The 17,002-nt window shown below is 39.7% G+C and overlaps 2 long non-coding RNA genes across 4 annotated transcripts; one reads left to right on the forward strand and one right to left on the reverse strand.

Annotated features, from left to right (window-relative positions):
- Nucleotides 1–10,672: 10,672 nt before the first annotated feature.
- Nucleotides 10,673–11,418, reverse strand: LOC135409102 (uncharacterized). Its single transcript, XR_010428019.1, has 2 exons — nt 11,317–11,418; nt 10,673–10,926 (listed from the first exon to the last, which is right to left on the reverse strand). It is a non-coding gene; the product is annotated as an uncharacterized LOC135409102 (long non-coding RNA).
- On the forward strand, nt 11,419–16,628 carry LOC135409100 (uncharacterized). 3 transcript variants are annotated; one of them, XR_010428018.1, is made up of 4 exons: nt 11,419–12,338; nt 13,959–14,029; nt 14,432–14,542; nt 16,081–16,628. It is a non-coding gene; the product is annotated as an uncharacterized LOC135409100 (long non-coding RNA). The 3 variants fall into 3 exon arrangements; XR_010428017.1 differs by having other exon boundaries at nt 11,419–12,137; nt 12,255–14,029; XR_010428016.1 differs by having other exon boundaries at nt 11,419–14,029.
- Nucleotides 16,629–17,002: the final 374 nt, after the last annotated feature.

The following is a 17,002-nucleotide window of genomic DNA, read 5'->3' on the forward strand; positions in this document are numbered from 1 at the left end:
TTTCTTACATGTCAGTGTTAGTGCCTTGTTTCTTGGATTCTTTTACCCATGTTAATAATAGCACACCATGGAGCCTCTTATACCTCTTCATTGCTAAAATCCTGCCAAAGCAGGTAATTACTGAGCAATATAAGTGATGTAGAAACTTCATAGTGTACATGAACTTCATTTTAAAAGATGCTTAATTTTGTTGTTAACAGAACTCTCTCTTACACTTGATGCCTTTACTGGCCATTTCAGAAAAGAGGCCAGGATAAGGACACCTTGCATGTAAAGTAGTTTTTTACAGCTGTACAAAATGGATACACAGTGCTTCTAAACAGAACAATTGTGTTTTGTGTCTGCTTTGTACAGTTACAAATGGCTCATGAGTTAGTTGCAAGGCAGGTCACCTATTAGGCCTGTAGAAGCAGAAGTATTTTGTCACCCTTTAAAAGAGATGAGTAAGCTGAGGTATGCTGCTATGGTCAGAAAATAAAATGTTTGCATTTCCACTGCCTTTGATTTATTTTGTCTATAGTGAAAGAGAGAACTGTATTTTCTTGGGCTATCAATTCAAGGCCTTCTGCAAACATTGAGGTCATGAAGGGGAGAGGTTAGCAAATATTTCTGGGTTTCAATTTTTCTATATATGATTTTAAGCAAATTAATCTCTTTGCATGACCACTTGGAGATACTTCTGACTTTAGTCAGTCACTGTTATCAAGAGTTATAAGGTGTTAGTAAGTGTCTGTGAGGAATTTTTCAAGAGACAGAAAGTGCTGCAATTTTTAAAATTGCTGATTATTTGTTATTTTAAAACTTCACACAAGTTGCATTTCTAGATTTTTCTGCGAAGTCTTTTGTCATCAGATGGCACTTTCTATCACTCTTGTGTAATTGGTATTAGTTTTTAAAAGAGAGGTGCCCCAGCCCTACCTTGTGGCACGTTCCCACGTGCTCCTGTTACAGCCAGCACTCTGCTGGAGTCAGTGCACCTCAGCACAGATAAAGTGGTTTGCTTGGATGCGCCCACAGTGGGATTTGGGGCTTCAAAGTTGCACATCAGTGGCATTTGTCTGAGTTCATCTGGGTTTGCCTGTTTTGTGCTCAACTGACAGCAAAGTATCTCCCTCCCAACCCCATGTCCCCTCCTAATTAATCCGTGGCACAACATGAAAGACCTAAGCAGCCATGTGTCTGTGCTCTGTCAAGAGGGAAAAAAAATACTTCATTTCGCTTTGTTGTTATGTAATAATAACAGGAAAAATAGTATCATCAATATATATAATAGTAATTGGGGTTTGTTCTATTCCCTTCCTTTGAGGCCTTCTGTGGAGCCCGTACTGTTGGGGAGGGGGCCAAGTTTGATCCTTGATTACCGTTTTCTCAGCTCCTCCTGCCCAGGGTGGAAGCTACCTGCTGACTGTGGAACCAAGTTGCCCACTGGTAGCTCTTCCGGGCTGAGGTACACGTGTGCTTCCATGGCCATTGTAAATTATTTGGATAATAAAAGGGAAGCTTGGACTAGCCAGCTGCAGCCTGAGCCTGCAGGCCCTGGATCCCTTTGAGCTGCTACCATGGCTGACTACAAGTGACGGTTGTCATGTGAGCAGGGAAAGAAGGCCATAAGGCAACTCTGGGAGCATATGCTTTATCTGCGTTAAGCTTTGCACACAGCCTGGGGAGAAGCATGGGGAAGAAAGGGTGAGGCAGATGCAGCCTTATGGAGCATGTCCCACCTCTGTTGCTTTTTTCCTGTGGCTTGTGCCCACCCACAGTCCAAGGAATAGCGTGGCATCCTCCAGGTTAAAAAACACTGGAGCAGGACAATGCATTAGTGGGCCTATTTTCCTCCCCAATGCACTTGTATAACATGGTAACATTAATAGCAATTTATGTGCAAGCACTGAAGGGAGGAGGCATTTTAGCTGAACTAAAGCTGCAGAATATCCTCTGCAGAATAGGAGCAGAGCCACAGGATCAGTGCAGGACAGCCATTCTTCAAGAAACACACTTCTAGGAAGTTATTATTCCCACCTCAGCCCCACTTTCAGTTTCTTGAGAACTCAACAGAAGTATGTAGAAGTCAAAGAAAGGGCCAACTTGTTCTGTTGGTTTCTCTGTAGGAGGGCACAGTTAAACTCTGACTGTATTTCTTTGTTCTTATTCCTTACTCCTTTTCTTTCACAACATTAGAATAATCAGGGTATTTTCTTCATAATTTTGAGATGCTGCTTCTGAGTGTTCTCTTTCTATACCTGTGCATCAAATTCCCACTGTCTCCTATCAACTGTTTTTCTTTTTTTTTTATGCCTCTTTTTTTTTTTTTTTGAATGCCTCTTTTTACTAGTTAGTAAAAAACCACTGCAACCCTCTTAACAGAACCAGACAATAAGAATATTAGATCCTACAAACAACCTCTGGCCTAAGCTGCTAGCAGTTTCATTTGACAAGTTAGACAAGAGAGTAGGAAAGGTAACAGACAGGTAAAATGACTGCCAGGAGTCTCATAGTATGGAGGCAGGAAAGTAAAAAATCAAATCTGACCTTCTAACTTGCAATGCATTGCTCCATACATTTCTTTCTCCATTGCTCTGAGATTTCTCTTTCATAGTGCCTCCTTTTTTCAGAGAAATATTACTACACCTTGAGGAGCTATTTACCATTTTTTCCTGTTTCAGAAGAATTGAGTAATAGGTTAGCCAGAACATCCACATCCATCTGAGTCTATCATCTCTGCAAAAAACTACTGCTGATTCTGCAAGACATTTATGTATATGTTAAACTAATATATATTATCTAGACTAATGAAGCAATTGCCTGCTAATCTCTAAACTCAGTAGATTTTCCTTGTGTTTATACAACTATACTGCATTACAGAAAATATGTAAATCAGGTCAGACCTGCTCACATGAGGTTATGTAGCCCTTTGAGTTAGTCTAGCTCAAGCAAATCAGTTTCCATAGCCAGCAACACAAGAGCAGCAGGTCTGTCATTCGCATCCAGTAACTTGGGATTCCTTCAGACTTATTGAAAAAGTCCCCACTAAAAGCTGGGCCAAAGGATAGCAGCTTTCCCTCAATGCCACCCTTCCAATTTTTTACAGTTACTGCTTTATCTCTCATGTAAACTGCAATAATATTTAACTGCTTTAAGCATAAAATGTAATTGGAACTAATATTTCAGTTTTAGATTGTTTTCCCCTTATTACAGTTTAGTACTATCAAGTAGCTTTCTCCCTCCTCCACCCAAGGGCCTCTTTTTCCTATCTCTGCTTCTGGTATTATTCAAACATTTATTTGATTGTTTGCTTGTTTTCCCTTTTCTATAAATGTTCATGATGATGTACAGAAACTACAACTGTGTTCTAGTGTCCTCCTCCAACCTCCAGTATACCACTAGAGACTTTAGATCTACCTCACGAATATGTATTTCCTTCTGTCTAGATGAACAAGGACAATCAAGGAGCAAAAAGTTCTTAGCCTGCTAAATCCACTGCTTGGCTGAAGTGGCAAGTCCCTGCAGTGACTCAAGTGAAAGAGCAGCACCCATTAGGTCTGAGCATGAATTCTTACAGCTTGGTGAGCTTCCCAGATTCATGTCTCATTGCCCCACTGCCATGCCTGTAGTTATGTTCATTTTGAGACCGCAGCACACTCCTTTGGCCACACAGTGCTGCTACCATTTGTAAAGTAAATAAAGCAAGTGACCATTTGACCCTAAATAACAAGAGCATGCATTAGTCACTGAACTACTCAAATACATGGTATTTGACTCTTAACTTGTTATATCTAGGGAAATACAGAGCACTGCAGATGTAATACTAGGGATCTTGTTCATCTCTGCAAGGGAGAGGCTTCAAAGAGGCAGAGATCAGAATTTTATTCCTTCAGGTGGTAGCCATGTGACATAGCAAAGGCAGAGGACACAGAGCTCAGTTTCTGTCAAAAAGAGAAGAAGCATCCAGTCCAGTGGTACACAAATACAGCAACCTGTATGGAGCACAAATACATCTAGCCTTTCCTTTTCGAGGCATTGCTTTTGGAATTAAAATTATCAGCTTTAAAGAAAGATATAGAGTGGAGAGCAAAACAGGATGGATCTTGAGGCCTTCCAGGAGGGGGGGGGGGAGAAGAAGGAATAAAAATTCATGTCTTGGACTAGTGCAACCCACAATAAATATTCTTACAGGAGCAAGGCTGTGTGCTGCTTCAGTGCATCCAGGTGAGAGGCCTCATGAGAGGAAATTAAATCAGAACATTACATTGTTTCTGTCCCACTAGGGTCAAATGGAGAAGAAGGTGAAACTTAAGAAGGGCACTTTCTCCTGGTCCTCCCTGCTCCAACATGAGAATTGTTGGCAGACCAGTCTGTAAGAACTAGCTCTTTTAAAATATACGGTGTGCCTTCCTGCATGCCCTCTTAATGGGGCTTTTCCCTGAAGTCAGCAGGTTCTTGTGACTTTCCTCAGTGACAGTGCTAAAGCAAGGAAGATACTTTATAAAGCAGGCAAATACCACGCTGGAGTCTCTCTGCCAACCCTCTTTGGTTTAGCCCTCAAACACCCATGGTGGGTTCTGACTGTTTGCAGCTCTAGCATGAGCATTTGTTTGTGTTGAGATCTCTCCATCAGTAGAAGTTACAGCCTTCACTAGTTGTAATGCTGTCTCTCCTTGTAATTTTGTAAAACGTAAGTGGTGGAGCTGATCCACATTTTAAGTTTTAACCCTATCAGCAAAAATCATTTTGACAATACTAGGCCATTTCTTTTCAAATGATGAGTTTTGTCAATTGATGGTTTGGGGATTTACATTTATGTATGTGAAAGGAAGGGGAGATATAAGTACCTCTATTTGCCTGCAAAAATTTAAATTTTTAATTGCTTTACAAATTAAACATTTTCATGTTTCAATTAAAAAAAAATCCTTAAAATGCTCCAACCCGAAACATAGCATTTTTAGTGCACTTTCCTGGCCTTCAGTGTCAACTTGCTTCAACCTAAGTTTTTGAAAAATAATCAATCCAGGTTAACACAAGTGATCTGTTGTCCCTTTTTGTTCTTTTCTTTTTTTAACCTCCAGAATTTGAAAAATTGGTGGTTTGCATAGCCCTGACTGCATTTTTTCAGATTGAACTTGTGGAAGGCATGCAGAGATCTATGGTGAGATTTATGGTCTGTGATGAACTGGATGTTCATAAAGAAACTTTAAATCTGTGACTCTGTTGAAGTCCTACTGAGAGGAACTCAAGTCATGCATGCTCAGCAGTGCTCAGATTGAGTTAATTATTATTTCCCCTTCATTCTTAAATTTCCAGGCTGACTGTTGATTCCGCTCTGCTTTTTCTACCCATATAAAAGCCTTATTTTGAAAAGTACTAGAGTACCTTACATCCAAACCTAGGTTCCAGTCAAAGGGAGGTTTATGTACTCTTCTATTGACTTTTAGGGAACTGTTCATGCACATAAGCTTAAGCCTCTGCATGACCTTGGTGCTTCCAAAGAGACCTGCCCAGATACAAGTGACTTTGGCTTCAAAGGTCTGTCACTTCTCTGTCTTCTTTGTGAAGCTGGAGCTTTATGTTGAGATGCGTTTCTTGCTCCAAAACTTTACAATCAGTGAGTGAAATCCTGACAACATGAAAAGCAGTGATGGAACCCATTGACTACAGCAGAATATTCTGCTATCATCAGTTTATAAATACTTGTCAGCATCTCTTATTTTGCAATACAGATGGCAACAAGCAGACTGAAGACCTGGTCTGAGATTTCTCATTCAGCCAGTGCTTCATCCCAAGTTTTTGTTACTGAAAAGAATTGAGGGAATTCGTTTGTGTAAACACATTTGTTTATGTAGTTTTATATAGATTATTTTTTATTTATATTTTTCTCACTGTGCTTTCTGAATGGGTATGCAAAGTACCGAAAGCCAAACAAAAATTACTTTTCATTGGCACATCTGTGCCAAAACTGGTTTTCCCATACTTCAGTAACAAGAAAATACTTCTGGTACTCATATTTTTGGGGTTCAAAGCCATTTTTTTTCTGAGGATGAAATGTTAAATATGACATCTGCCAGTGGGGTCAGAGATGTTTCCTTAAGGACAAGGCCATCACAGGAAGCTCATTACAAGGGGGAGTAATAGCACTGCCCACCGAGCAGGGTGGCATGTGGAGATTCACACATCAGCACATGAGCTCTAGAGCAGTGGAAACCACTGCACCCCCCCCAGCTTCTCTTCTCTGCCTGCTGCTGCACCAAAAGCCTGTTTCATTAAATATGTGTTATAAAAGCAGGTGAGGAAACGAGCAAATTAACCTGGGCCTTTACCCCTCCAAGGGTATGCAGACAGCAGAATGTGCCCCTAAGGATTCAGGGGAAAATCTGACAGATGCCATGGTAGAGCAGGGGATAGATTAAGAATCTCAGGCAGCTGAAGTGACAGGTAACAGTCATATCTCTGTGTGCAAACAGTAACAACAGTGGGCAGATGGGTGTACTGAGCTTTCTACAGAAAATTGTTGGCACAAAGGGCTTGTAGCAACCTTGCAGAAGGATTCGGCATTAGCTTTAGTGGGCTGTGAGGGAACATAAAGGTCTCAACAAGCCCTTGCAGGATTCAGTCACTGAAAAGATAGGAGTGTGTGTCTATATCTAAGCCACCTTGTGGTTCAGTAGCATCCAGAGTCCAGTCCTGTATCCATTCTTTTACCCATGCTGCTTACATGTAGATTACTACTAACTCCAAAGTGTGTTCACCTCATTTCCAAATGGTAAGAAAGTAGGTTTTATTATGTCTGCTTTACAGGTAGAAAACTGAGGCACAAAGAGGAACAGTGGCTCTTCCTAAGCGACAGTGGAAGATGGTGGCCAAAGAGGAAATTAAACCGAGTTTTCTCCATCCTGAAGTTATAGACATACACCTAGAACCATCCCCGTGCCTGAAATAAGATGCTGAATTGTCCAAAAAAGTGAAGCTGCTCCCTGGCTGCCCTCACAAAGTAGCGATGCCGTGTGAACCCATTCTGAGAATGGTGCTGTACCAAACCCTGACAAAATTATTGGAAAGGATCACATTCATGTCAATCAGTGTGGGGCAGTTCTTAAGGCTCTGCCTTCATGCTGGCACTGGTATAATTTAGAGCTCAGCATCTTTACATCCACATATGCAGGTGTAACAGGCGTGTGTGGATGAGTGGAGCAGAAGCTGTGACCATGCACCCTCTTCTGTTTCCTTTCCTTACCACATAGAGTGTTAACTGGTGTGGGAAGTGTTATTTCCTTAAGGACAAATCCTCCTAGTATTCCACATTTTACTTGACAGGAACCCCTTCACCTTCCAATTTCAAATGAATACATTTCATTAGAAATGTTTCATATTTCTTGTGCAACTTATTCCAACAAGAATGTTTATCTTCATTGAATTGTTTGCATTTACTATCAAAATAAATAAAAAAAATATTAAGTGTAAATGGCATTTCCCCATGGGCTGCCTCATAAAAACAAACAAACAAACAAGCAAATATGCAAACAAACAAAAAGCAAATTAAATCCAACCAGCTTTCTGGCAAGAGGAAAATTGTATGGGTAAAAATATCTGCTTGCTTGATTCCACATGCAGCTCTTTTTCAAGGGATGGAAATGCTTCATTGTGGAGCATACAGGCAGAACCTGATTATGTGAAGCTAGATTGTGGGGCTGTAATACGTGTTGACAAGCACTTTCTCGGGAGGTACAATGACCTAAGTAAATGGCCACCAACACGAATAAGGTCTCCACGGTTTCACCTGCTTGTTAATACACTTACAGGCTGAACTCTATTGTACACACAAATTTACAAGCAGAAAGAGCTAAATATATGGAAATGGGGTAAGCATGCAAGTCTGAATACAGGTTATTTCCAGGAGTAAGTTCACTTCCACAAAATTTACATTCACCCAGTATTTTTGTGAGATTCATCCCATCATGCAGGGATGAACATGACCAAAATACAACAGTTTTTCTTAAATTTGTGCCTATCAGCATAGGAAAGATCATGGGTAATACAACATATATACCTAAGGATTAAAATATTTAATTGTCAAACCCACTTCCAGAATGTTTAATCCTGTTTCTGAAATGGAGAAGGGAAAACAGGGACACTATTAAGATACAGTGTACACAAACATGAAATGTGGACTGAAACTATTGGATATCAATTGCATTTGGAAAAAATTTACTGGGAGCTAGGGCAAGAATCACTAGCTGTCTACTAGTTCAATAATTTGAGATGTTTTACAATATGAATTCTCTGAATGAAGTGTTGCCAACCCAACTGAACTAGCAGCAATGGCCTTGAAACACTGCTAGATGGAAGAGCCTGGTTTCACAGGTGCCTGGTTTCACTGAGCTGCTTTGAACGTCAGTGCCTCTAAATGGTCCAACAGCTGGACACAACATGTGACTGGGAGTTATAAACTTGAATGGCAGAATGGCTAGAGCACCTCTCCTTCAGTATTCAGGTTAGGCCTAATCTGTCTGTAGCCCTGTAGAAAAATATTTTCTAGGAAAATGGGAGTGCTAGGGCCACCACACATTGAAAGTCTGTTATTGAAGTAGGGGGTCCTATGCTAGGGATTTTTTGTGGTTCTTCTTTTATCAGTTTTGCCTCTGTATTAATTTCATTTGATTTCTGATTATAAGCATTGACCCCTGAGGGAAAAAATCTTGCTGTTTATATGTTGTGCTTCCTGCTGAGTCGTTCTGTCATGGTAGGAAAGGCTGGAACGCCCCTTGTACTCCAAGACACACTCAAGTAGGAATATGGGCACACTCTGTTTCATGTATTTCCGCTGCCACCTTCACTTCTCTTTTTATCTTTGTGCTGTTTTTTCACCCTGCTAACACATGGATGGAAATTGCCCCCATTGTTGTTGCCACTAGTTTGTTTTGTTGCTTTTCTTATTTCAGTATCTCTCCTTATGCTGAACACAATTCAGTAGCACTTTTAATTGAGGAAAAATGAGTTTCCTCACATCTGTACTCCTTTATGGTTTAGGGCAAGTAACAGATAGAGAATCCCTCTTCAAAACTAGTTTTTATGTAATCAGCTGCGATGGTTTAATGAAAGGGCCCAAATATTTTTTAAGCATTTTCCTGTTACTATTAATAATAATGTACTTTCTCCAAGGTTCTTATTTGGTTTTGGCTAAAAAGCTGTGTGGTTGCTACCTTCCCTGTTACAGTTCAGTGTCCTCCCAAGAAAAGACCCAGCTGGTGAAATCTTATTGCTGTTTTTGTTAGAATACAAACTCTCTTCTAAAATATTGTTTTGACCTCTTCTGTTCTCCAGCTTTTTTCAGAGCTTTTACAATGACACTGAAGTAAGTCCGGAGTATGTTTTTGCCAGGTTGTCATCCCTGGACTGAAGTCTGTAGGGGTAGTCTGCTTTCTTGTGGCAGTAACCAAACACATACTTTGCCAATGGAACTAATTCCTTTCTTTTGCAAAACTTCTGTGTGCTTTGAGAAATGTTGTGGATTGCTGGCTAGTAAACTTTCGTGCTGAACAGTCATGCGTGTATGTGTATGTGTGAAACAAAGACAGGAGAAATATCCTACAAAATTCAGAAGTTTCAATATGGCAACTGTCCTAGTCCACTTTGAGACTCCTTTATGTATGGTGAAGTAGTAATTTAGCATAATAATAAGATGAAGGTCAATTTCTTTAGATGTTCTTTAAGAAGTCCTCATTTTCTCACTATCCATGGATGCAGAGATAATACAACAAGGATGCTAGCACAGACTGTTTCAGCATTTACTCTTTCCCAGCACATGGTGCTTGATAATAGCATCCTGTTGATCTTTGTCCTCTGTATTTGGCTCTGTAAAAATCTGTTAGAAAACAGTTGTAGTGCTGGGGACTGATGAAGCCGTAGGATGCTGCTGTATCTTTGTTTCAACTAGAGATTTTATGAAAGTATTAAAGGGTTATTTCTTATCTCTGATTAAGTCTAAGGTTTCATTCCCCAATGCCATCAAACTAACACCTTTCTTTAGTATAATACATACATACCTTTGCAAATATTTTAAAAACAGTCATTAATCATGTGTTGTAAGACAAGACTAACCATCAAGAAGTAGACTTCCCTTCTTATTCTCCAAAGGTGGAATTCAATTATGCAGAAGAACAAAACAAGGTCTATGTGCCATCCAAGTCCCTCATAGTCCTGTTTGTGCTGACTCTTTACACAGGGTAGACTCTACCACAAAGAAGCAATTTCTGTGTGATGCCCGAGTGCCACAATCAATTAAATTTTGTCTGTAGGACCCCTGTCAGTATTGTGTGTGGAAGATGGAAGACATGCCAAGAGGAGTTTTATGCCCAGTGGGCCTGGCTCATGCCCAGCTGAAGTCAGTGGAACTTTTGCCACTCCTTCCAAAATCAACAGAATGGCTCCTCCACTCACTCCCTGTTTCTCTTGCTAAGGCACAGTTCTCTGATATTTTCAGGCACTCGTGCTCTTCAGCTTGGAATCCCCACAAGGTTGGGTTTCATAACAAAAGGCAGCCCTCATTCTTTTAAATTCGAGTAGACAGAAGAGAGCAAGGTGAGTCATTTTTTTTCCCTTGCTAGTCTTGATAGGATGCTGCAGGTTTGCCAAAGATTACTTGAGGTTTCCATGGATAAGGTGTGAGTGAAGACTGCAGCAGTTTGAAGCAAACTAGGATGTTGTTTTTGTAGGTTTTCTTCTTAATTCACTGGAAAGGACAAAATGCACGTGCAGCACTATCCTAGAGCCACTCCCTCAGCTGTTTGCATTTTAACAGTGAGTGTCATCTCCTTAAAAATGCTTGATGTTATCCTCAGTAAAAGAATCCTCATAGTCCAAAGCAGTCTCTTGTTCCAGAAACGTTCCCATATCCTCATAGAGATCTTACAGCACCTTGCAGACCTGACACAGAGCCTTTGAAGTAAACAGAAAGTCTCAGTGGCCTCAAGGGTTTAGTTAGGGAGCCCTGTGGACTGCACAAGACAGGTAACACCATCAAAAGCACCTAATAACTACTGACAGTTGGTAGGCCTTAGTCTCCAAATCACTTGGATGACTCTGAAAATATTTATCCCAGGGCTGGCTATACATTCTTAGCAGTACAGAGCACATAAATGGTACTCAATGAATAATATAAAAGTTCTTCTAAGTACAAAAATATCTCTGTTCAGAAAAATTATAATTTTATGCTTTGCTATTTCTTTTTTGTCAATGTTTTTGTGAGCATCCCTTTGGCTATAGTATTTGCTTAAAGTACAAATATGTACTATGTGTCAAAATAAAATATTTATTGAATACATTTACTTTGTGTCTGTTGAGTTATGGGTGGATTCTGAAGTGCTTCTTTGCTGCACCTGATGAAGCCATTTTACATTCTCTCTTGGCTAGAGACAATGAAAATTTGAAGCCTCACAGTTCTGCAAAAAGAAATGTTTGAAGAGAATTTGAGTTGAAATTTATCACAAACATTCACTTTTGCTGTCACTCCAGGACCAGCCACAGGATTGCATGAAAACAAGGGTTTTTAAGGGTGGGGATAGTTGTCTCTACCAACACCAGTCCTAATTGTAGGTGGGCTAATATGAAATGGTACTGCAGACTGGTGGGTGCAACTTGTCCAAGGATGTTTGGAGTGGACTATGGCTTTTCTGATGTCCCCAGAGAGGGCAAAGCACATGGTCTTGGTTTCTTTTCTTATCTCTTTCTTGCAATAATTCAAGGAGAAGAATGTGAGCAAGTGGAGGACTGAGTCTCTTACACCGTGGCCTGCATCACCCAGATGCAAAAATGGGGTTTGTAGATGACTGTGACATCATTGAAGAAAAGTACCACTATGACCTCTGAGAAGAAAAGCGAATGTACCTTTCCCAAGCTCCAGGGAGTCTGCATGGTAGCTAAGAAACTGAAAAAATTTCTGGCACTGGCAGAAGTTCAAAAAACAGCCTTGGGACCTGACAAGTGGTCCTTCCTGTCAGAGAAATTTACTCCTAGACAGAGGAGCAAGCTGGTATTCAGACACTGACAGCAGCAGATACTCATATTGGGTTTGCCTGATTGAAAGTGATGTGGTTGATGATAGCTCATCAGGAGGCAGGAGGGCACCCTCCCAGAGCCTCATTGCCCATGTAAGCACCACCAAAGTGGAGTTGGGCATTGAAAACTCAGACCTTGGCTTTGTGTGAGACTCCCGCGCGAGACACCAGGCACTGCAGCTACTGCCATCTTCTGTGGTTGCTTCACAGGGTGTCCTGCTGCCCTCACTCCATGTCTTTCCCTGAGCATGTTAGAAGTGGCAGCCGTGATGCACCTTAAGCCTCCTGCAAAAGGTGAAGGACAAACAAAGGCATTGTTATCAAGTTGTGTGCTTTAGTTTGGATTAAAACTGTAAAACTTCAGGCACAGTTTTTCGAGGAGAATCTATGAATGACTAAGTGGGTCTGTGCACAGACTCATAACCAAAGGATTTGTCAATGGGGAGATTAAGTTCATTGTAGCTGTCTCTTTGTTAAGTGATTGGGTCCTTTGAATATGTAAGCAATATATTATGAGGCCTAGAACAAGTAAAATTAGATGGATATTCAGTTAGGTAGGATCTCCTTCGTTTTTGTTTGTAAGTGGTGAAGAGACATACAGGATCCCCTTGGTTCTGGACCCACTCTGGATTTCTTTTGGTGGTTGCTCAACTCCTCTTACTGTCTATAAACAGAATCTGAGGAGATTGTCTTTTGTCAGAGTTACATACGTGCCTGAAGTTATATGGTGTCACAGTTCCATTTAGCTTTCCTGTATGAAGATTTAGAAGAACAGAGAACCTAAAAAATGCTAATTTCTTATCTACTGGATTTAAATTAAGCATGCAGGGATCCGTGCCTCAAATAATCCGGTTTGTACAGTTCAAACACATTCTGCAACTCAAAAAAGAAAGACCCAATTCAACAACTACTTTATTTCCTCACCCCATTACAATCGTTGCAATGCAATTATGTTAAATCCAACACAGGAAACCAATTATTTTTGCTGATACAGTGGAATATTGACTGCTAGAGAGTGAGAATAGAGGTCTACCAAGCCAAAGAGAGCAAATGATGACTGGTCCTTCAAATAACTCTAATTTCTTTAAATGCAAATATCAGCCCTTTCTTTTATCTTTGTGTATCATATCATACAGAAAGAGGTCTTGACATTCTTTGAAAGCTACTCAGAAGCCTCCACATGAGCTGTGCATAAAGAGTTGTAGGTAGCACATGAAAAGTCTTTAAAAACAATTCTGCAACCGTGGCTGGATCCACTGGGATCAAATAAGGTAGTCTTTAATTATAGCCCCCCTGAAAAGCTATGCATATGCAGAATGTTTCCAGAATTTGGCTATACCTTGAGACCTGTTTTTGAAGACAAGCCTTTCACATGTTTTAAATGGGATTTAGCCAATTTAAAGGGATGAGCTTCTGCAGTTGCCGTTATGATCAGAACCAAAGATGATGTATGACTGATTTTTTAAAAATTTAACATATGTGCACATTTTGTGGGCAGAGACTTATCCTATTGAAATAAAAACACCTCTGTGAAAAGTTAAGCATGTCCATAAGCAGGATGGGCCTGATTTTGTGAAAATGTACTGAAAAACCTGTGTAGTACCTCCTCAGTTCACTTCTATCAGAAAGCATGTTAGAGCCTATGTGTATTGGCGTAGAATTGCACTGTTAGCTGTATAAAAAATAGCATTTTCTTGCAAAAAATTTCCTGGTTGTTTTAGGAGATTTTTTTTCTTTGACAGAAAATGTATTGATCTGATCCTGGGAAAGTGACTGTAGTGCTCAACAGAACGGTTCCTGCCACATAATTTTGATGTTCATAAGGTTGTGTAATATTTCATATGAAAAGCCTCTGTCAACTTCTACTGACTGCTGAATCTTAAAATGATTCATCCACACAAATGTATTTTTCAGGAAAGCTTCTGAAGCAGGAGACTGACCTCACTGCAAAATACAATTTAATTAAACATATGTTGATTATAAAAGTATGTACATATCTCTATATATTTCTTTTCTCTTTTCTGATTTATTTTTTAACTCACAAGGAAATACAGTGTTTAAAATAATATGAAAAGGAAATTCATGAGAAATAATATATTTTGAAGTATAAATTTGCAAAAGCATGTATTTCTGTGTTGTAACTTTTAGTGTTTACAAATAACTATAAAATAAGAAAAGTTAATGTGTGAAATAGCTAAAATTGTCACCATTTCTCAGTTCTGAATTAAATAAAGTTTATATTTCAAATAATTGTAGTCCATGTTCATATCTTCAGATTTCCATCTCAGTAAATCTGAATGTTTTTGCCAGTCAGATTTCCCATACACCAATGGAAAATTTGATTTCTATTCCTGCCTTTTACAATTTCTCTTGATCTTCATGGGAAGAACCATCTGTACTAAACTAGGAGAGGAGAGACTGGTTCCACTGACAGCAAATGAAGGTTTTCCCTTTAGTTCCCTGAAGTTAGGGGTTTCAGTCTCAAGACATAATTACAGGTAATGATGGACATGTTTAGGTTGGTGTTTAGCCATTGGCTTCAAAGAGGACACATTTCACCCGCAAATGTTTTATTTCAGTAGTGTTTTAAAATATCTGTGTGACTAGATGTATACAAACACACACACCCCCACAGAGGTTCCTCTCACTCACATTTCATGTGGGAGAACACATGGTAGGCTCAGAGTTAAAGCCATGAAGGTGTGGTGTTCTTTGATTGTCTTTTTTTTTAAACACAGATATAACTTGCATTGAAACTTTCTCTTTTTTTGGTCTTGCACAGATAAAAAAAACACTCCAAAACTTTCATAAAGAAGAAATTTTTCCAGCTTGTCTCTGACTGTGTTGTCAGGACCAGTGTCTCACTCATGTGTGATGTTATGTTTTCCCATAAAGCTTTGATAGGAACTAAACATAGAAACTTTAATTCATTTCTTAGTCCTAAACCAGTCATTATTTTACAAACTTATGGCCAAATTTACTAGTGAGTATTACAAAGGTCATTGTGTTGCATAAAGCCACAATTTCTCAAGAAGAGATACATTACTATTTTAAAACCTTTTAACCTTTAAGCTAAGCTTACAATTTTGTGACCTGTTGCACGTTCGCATGTAGTATTCAACTTGAAATCTGAGCAAACTGGAGGTGAGTCCAATCCAAATGTGCCAATCCAAGTGAGACCAATTTGGAAAACTGTACCTAGGAAAAATCAAAATCGTAAATCATAGAATAACCCAGGTTGGAAGTGACCTGAAAATGTAGGCATTTTTTTATATCTCCTCTTAAAGAACAAAAGAAGGCCCAGCACAAGTATTGTACGTCACTAAAGTATCTTCATGTGATTAAATTAAATTGGATTTAAAGTGGCGTAGGGGCCTTGAAATGGTTTGATAGACTTCACCTTTGCTGACACTGGGGATTGAGCTATGGATCTTCAAAACAAAACACCATAAACCTCTGCAAACTATGAAGACCTGAGAATTTTAGCAGACATTTTCCATTAAATGGCTGTGGATAGAGATAAGAAAAACATCCTGTAGGTATTGGTACACAGACAGTATAACATTGCTGCAGTAGCTGGATGAAACCAAACCCACCACAGCATTGATATGGATTCTAGTCAGTAATAAGGTGGAGCAGAGAAACATCTCCCAGCAGTGACTGAGCCCTTCACTGTATAATTATCATTGCCGTTTAGAGTCCATGATAAAGAATTTCAGTTCACAGATGCAAAAGCCTTTCAAGAATGATGCTACAGATAAGACACCTCAGATACACTGACATAATAAAAGCTACTCCTCCTCTAAATGTGAGTTTTGATGTTTCTTCCTTATTTAAGGGCTATTTCTCCCTGTCCACATTCTGATTAGTGCCAAGGAAAAGTCCTGTGCTGCCCAAAAAGACACCTGAAGATTTTTGCTGAGTCTAGTTGTTCCAAGCAGCGGTCTTTGGACATCTCCAGGTCCTGTTAAGTAGTTGTATGTTGTTTCCGTAGACCTATTGGGTCATCAATGCTCTTTGACTCTTTTATTTTCAGGCGCTAAATTAGTTAAAAGAAGAAATGATATAACACTGTCCTAAGATGACTATTCGAAGTGAGCAATTGCTGCTCTAGTTGCCATAGGGATACTGAATGAATGCAGATGAAGTAGGACATATCCGGAAGGTTCTGTGAACACGAGTTTCTCTTCAGCAGCCCAAGGTGACCAAAAGCTGGGAGATTTCTGCACTTCCATAGTGCTGGGGGCAGATGTTGAAATGGCTGTCTGCGTGCTGCACCTTGCTCACCACTGAAAGTGGAACTTGGCTCTTAGGTGCTTTTGAAAACATTACCACAAGTTCCCTAGGAGCAATACTTAGAAACAGCTACTTGCTGCAAAGACTAAAATACCATACCAATACTGGATTCATAATAAATCCACCAAGGAAAACTGTGGAAGCTGCATACAGATGAGACCAAGTGGTGTATTTGGGGACTGATAGAGTCTAATTAAAATAAACTAATATTTGGAGAGGAATAACTCCTTCACAGAGGAAGGAGCTATTACATAGAAGGTGTTCAACACTATGGCAATCTTTCTGTGGAAAAGGACTGATAAGTGAGCTGCCACCCAAGAACTTTGGTTCTAGTATTATTTATCTTATTGATGGTGTGGTGAAAGTGGTCAACTGCGCAGAGAATGGTGATCATTTTTAGTTAATTTTTAGTATTGGCATGTATTCCAAACAGGACTAAATCAAGGCTCTAGTCATTGCAGATATAACCTATAAATGCATGACATAATAATGCCTAATCCTCAGAAAACACTGACAAACTTAAGTGATAACTTGGTGACACACACCAGCACTCACAAACTCTACCTTTGGAGCACCATTTCCTCCCAGCCTACTCATGGAAAGAGATAGATCTTATAGCCTAAGGGTCCTCAGATTTATGCTTTCTATAGGAAGCTACAGAA

Source organism: Pseudopipra pipra, chromosome 2 (genome assembly GCF_036250125.1).
Source record: "Pseudopipra pipra isolate bDixPip1 chromosome 2, bDixPip1.hap1, whole genome shotgun sequence".
In the NCBI taxonomy this organism is placed as follows: Eukaryota; Metazoa; Chordata; class Aves; order Passeriformes; family Pipridae; genus Pseudopipra; species Pseudopipra pipra.